The sequence below is a fragment of the Prunus persica genome, chromosome G4, assembly GCF_000346465.2.
Source record: "Prunus persica cultivar Lovell chromosome G4, Prunus_persica_NCBIv2, whole genome shotgun sequence".
Classification (NCBI taxonomy): Eukaryota; Viridiplantae; Streptophyta; class Magnoliopsida; order Rosales; family Rosaceae; genus Prunus; species Prunus persica.
The window spans coordinates 3,742,134-3,747,583 of NC_034012.1; the positions used below are offsets into that span (position 1 = coordinate 3,742,134).

At 39.3% G+C, this 5,450-nt stretch overlaps 2 pseudogenes; both read right to left on the reverse strand.

Annotated features, from left to right (window-relative positions):
- On the reverse strand, positions 1,243-2,034 carry LOC109948506 (annotated as a pseudogene).
- LOC109948871 lies at positions 3,229-4,929 on the reverse strand (annotated as a pseudogene).

Genomic DNA, 5,450 nt, shown 5'->3' on the forward strand with positions numbered 1-5,450 from the left:
GAATTTACTCATGAACGGAGAATTCATGACCAAAGAAAGCTCAAGCCCAGACAAAGAAAAGTCTTACACTCTCTGAAATTTCTATTTAACTTGAATTTGGAATTATATGATAGGGAAGACTGGAATTAATTGAACCTTGGTTGTAAGTTATAACCAAACCAAAGAAGCTGAGGCAAGCAATTTATTGTGTGTAACAGGTACAAATGCCAGCCTATATACAATCTGACTGTAATGGAGCATATCAGATTGTTACTCAGTTGTTCTTGCATGATCATTATGTGTCCTCCTCAGAAGCACTGCTACAAATATCCCATCTTCCTCTTCATGAATTAGTCAACCATAGAAATGAGACTATAAGCTAGCTCTATCAGGTCCTGTTATTTCTTTCCTGCTTCTGTTCTTCTTCTTGGGTACGGTAGAGATTCGTAGACTCTTAAGCTGCAAAGTTGATGTTTTCATTTTCATCAATGGCTAAGTTGGTAAGTCGCGCTGCTACTCGGCCTATAGCTATATACCGCAGTAGCAACGTTATTATTGACAAGAGGAACGCAGGTGGATTGGATTGGATTGCTTATTGAATGTGTGCATTCAGTAAGTAAAGTATAATTTCCGGTGATGGTATATCTTCTAGAAGCCAGAGATTTGACTATTAGACAAAATCCCTTATGTTCCTACATTGCATATGCAGAATGTCTGCTTAACTTTATGTTTACTTTCCTATCCTTAATTATTTGATAGGAGGATAAGGACCTACAGGAAATCCAAATCTAATATCTCCCCTCACAACAATAACTTCATGCTCTATCATCACTACAAGAACTTCATTCATGCACTCCTCCACAGTCCTTTAAAAAACTTAATCTTGATTTTATTGAGTGTGACAACCACATCTTGCATGTTAATCCTCTCTTCGGGCGATTCTACAGAACAAGCTAGCCCCTAATCTCATAATGGATGATAAGCAATCCCTCCTGCTCACAATATCATGATCTTCCTCTGTCCCTAGCAAATCGCCATCCACAACTTCAACTATTGCAGCATATGGAAACAATGAATTTGCAATCCATTTCTTTAAATTAATTTCCCCAACAAACATCTCATCTGTTGGCTTCCTTTTTGTGAATGTCTCCATCATTACAATACCAAAACTATACACATCCCCCTCTTGTTGAAACAATTCCTTCCATTCCGAACTCGGCAATACTATATACGCCAATTTAGTTATATATGATGAAAAGAAAATTAGAAGTTGAAAAGTAACCACAACAGTACATCACCTGGAGCCATATACCCAATTGTGGTTTGGGTCATAGAATCTCCTCCACCTAAGAGTCTTGCAATGCCAAAATCAGCAACATGTGCAACCATATCATCATCTAGTAGTATATTGCTTGGCTTCACATCACAGTGGACAACTTGCCCTGAATAACCATGACCGTGATGAAGGTAGTCCAATGCCGACGCAACATCTATCATTATATTCAACCTTCGCAGGATATTCAAAGGAGAATTTTGAGAGTATACAACCACTTGTCAAGGCTCCCATTAGGCATGTATTGCAGTACTAAGGCTTTGAAATCAGGTTGACTGCAACCACTGATGATTGTGTTAAGATTTCGGTGACGAATATTGCTCAGCACATCACATTCACTATCAAAACTCTTGAAAGCCCCTTCAATCTGTAAATTGAAAACCTTTACAGCAACATCTATCCCATCTGAAATTGTATCTTTATATACTGAGCCAAAACCACCAATTTGCCAAGTAAGTTGCTTTCATCAAATCCATTCATCGCCCTCAGAAGTTCAAGGTGTGAAAGAAGTCGAGGTAATGAGACAGTCTCTGTTGCAACTTCCACTTTCCTTTTCCTGCGCAGCATGAACATTGATACAGAGGCCACCGGGAGTATTGCTGATATGATCCCTGGAATAATATATTTCAAGTTGGGTGTTCTGGTTTTCCTTGAATTTGGTTGAAGTGTACTATTTTGGCATGGTGGAACATGGAGTCGGGCTTCACCACAGAGCGCACCATTCGATACCTTTTAGTATAGCCGCGCGGCTATACTTATTTTGACACGTGGGTGCCTAATCCCTAGGCAGGGTCTTTTGTTTGTTTTTTACACATAGTACAGCCGGCCGGCTATACTTGGTTTTTTTATTTTTTTAAAATAGTATAGCCGCACGGCTATACTAGGTTTTTATGTTTATTATTAAAAGGGTATAGCCGGGAGGTATACCTTTTTTGACACGTGGGTGCTATTAGATAGGCGGATCCCTTTTTTATTTTTCAATACAGTAAAGCCGTGCGGCTATACTCTTTTTTTAAAATGTTTTAAAAAATTGTAGATAATTCTCTCATAATATTGAAGAAAATTATAGATAAATTATATTAAGATATAACATAGTGGCCGGTTGGTAGTTCCAACGGTCACCTTCTTAGATTCATCAAAGATACAGTACTAGAGGACAACGATGCCATCGTAAGGTTTCCGAGCCACACAGACATGAACTTCACCACTATTGTCGTTCAGCATGATGTCGCTGGCTTGGAGGTTAGAACAAAGGAAGGAGATTGGATTAATGTTGAGTGCAAACCCTCACAAGTACAGTTCGTATTGTCCAAGTCAAATAATCCATGTCCCAGCCTAGTGTTGAGGGTGATACCTTAATTTTGTGAAGGTTTTGGTGGTGATCGGGTGTGGTTTTATATGTTTAAACCTCAGTTTTTCTTTTTCTTTTTTAACTTTGATTAATAATTTACTTTAAGAACACTACTTTTAACTGTTTCTTTATTGTCAGCCACTTTGATCTACCACTTTTCATTCCAAAATGAATCTCGCGCACTAATTGGGTCAAATTACTCTTGGTTTACATTGAACTTGTATACTTAATGCTGGAATACTTGCTCTACTGGTCGTGAGCCTTGATTGCTATGGCTAATGTCTTAATGAAAAATTGACTTACAATAACCCTCATAGCTAGTCATAGTCCAATTTCCTGTAAGCTTCTACGATCTGCCTGTAGTGTACAGAAGGTGCTTGCTCTATGAACCCTTCTTAGTTTTATAAGCCGCAGCATTGGAATTTCCTTCTTGATTTGATATAAAACTGTGACATTGATCTCCATCTTCACTTTTATGCCGAGTGTGTGCGCTGCGCTACCATAGAAATGGTTACAAGCCATGATTCTGCCAATATCTTTAACTTAACATTCAAGGCCAAACACATGTACAATAATTTATGTACGTATATTTTTAAAATCATTAGAAAACATTATATAAGCTACTCATATGTAGAAAAGAAAATAATATTATACAGCTGAATTGAAAAAAAAATTCAAACCTCTATACATAATCAGGAGATTTGGATCTCATCGTGATCAAGGCTACCTTTTGAAAGTGAGAACCTATCATCTTAGGTGAAACATTTTAAGTCATGTAGATTTGTCCTACGGAACTTTATAATCTTGGTCGCTTATGTATGTTCCTGTAGAAGCCTCTGCTTTTCATCTGCTACGAGTATATACACCTGCAATGAAAGAGAGAGAGAGAGAGAGAGAGAGAGAGAGAATTAATATATGTTAGATTTTCTTCTCATTAGTCATTGACTCGTTGCTGAGAGAATTATACTTACAGAGTTAAGGTTGAAATTAGAAGCTCTATGTATGCAAAACATTACACTGGTACAGGATTTCCTTTCCTATAATTCCATCTTTCAAAGTTTTAAAGTAAACAGTGTAGTCCTTCTCGGGGGGTGGATTTTGACGGTCCACTGTAAATGGCTCACTAAATGGCACAACACTTTTAACCTGCAAATGAGTTTATAAGCATCTCAGAATCTGCAAAAGCTTTTAACTTCCAAAAATAGCAAATTACAGCCACAGCACACAATTAAGGGACATAAGTCGGGCGGTGACCTCAAATGTCTTGACCTGCGTAGGGGCTTTCCAACGCAGCAACACAAATCTGAGCAACCTCCTCTCTTGATATCTTACCCTGCATATATCTAAATACTATAAATCATAACATTCAGATATTATTACTATTATAAGGGAAAGAAAGAGCAATACATGTCATCACAGGCATACAACAAAGAGAGAATAGTGGTCTTCTATTTGATTATATACCGTTATATTGTCTCCTTGGTCGAAAATGAGATCTGCTCCGGCAAGCTCCTCAGTTAATGCACAAGGCCTCACAATTGTATATGGGATTCCACTTTCCCATATTAAATCCTCCCCCTGCTCCAAAACTTATCAATGTACAAAATCGAAAGAGCTAAATCCGACACAGAAAAAGAAAAAGAAAAAGAACAGAAAAGAGCTAAGAAGTGGTATTTTGATACACTGATTATATATAAAAATATCAAACAGCTTGCATTGAATTAGTATGAAACCTTCAACTTGAATGTCAGGATAAAATCCTATTTCTTGTTTAAGTGAACAGCAGGAGGTTGTTTACTTAGATCAAGTTCAGGCCTGTCAGGTCGGGTAACTCCTGCAGAACCTAAGTGCGCGAACCTACACGGAACACAAGCAACGAGATTCTTTAAAGACTAAAACAGAAAGTGCACCTAGCAGATCAATTATGTTTAGTCATAAGAAGATAATCCAACAAAATGAAAAGAATGTGAAACCTGGGAGTAATAGGCTCTTTTAGATATGCTCGTATGCTTGATAATGGGAGCTTAAATTCCCCTTCCACAAAAGTAGGATTCAGTTTCCCATCAATAAACATAAAAGAAAATGAAGTGAAAGAATAGACTAAAAGAAAGTGGCTGCAGAAATGTGCCTGGAATGACACAATATTGCTGGGGTAAGAAGGTGGTGCATCTGATACAGTTCTTGCTCGAAATATCGGCTTCAAAGAAGAATCGCTAGGCAGTAGGCTTGAAGAACAAAAGAAAAGTATCAGACCCACCCTGGCACCCAGATCCGCCTAGCGCCGCCTAGACCCGCCTAGCGCCGCCTAGACCCGCCTAGCGCCGCCTTGACCCGCCTAGACCCGCCTAGCGCCCCCCAGACACGTCTAGCACCGCCCAGACCCGTCCTAGGGCCGCCCAGACCCTCCTAGCGCAGCCCAGACCCATTTTTTAAGTCATGTAGATTTGTCCTACAGAACTTTATAATCTTGGTCACTTACCAATGTTCCTGTAGAAGCCTCTGCTTTTCATCTGCTACGAGTATATACACCCTGCAATGAGAGAGAGAGAGAGAGAGAGAGAGAGAGAGAGAGAGAGAGAGAATTAATATATGTTGACAGATTTTCTTCTCCTTTCTTGCCGCCCCTTCTAACAACTTTAAACCCTTACTGCACAGCAGCCTCCTCCGCCCACCCAAAACCCATCGCATCACCATCCCTCCTCCCCACCCTCTCACACTTCGCATAAAACTCCTATCTCTCTCTCTCTCTCTCTCTCGCGTATGTGCAGTGCAGCCATATGTTTCCTA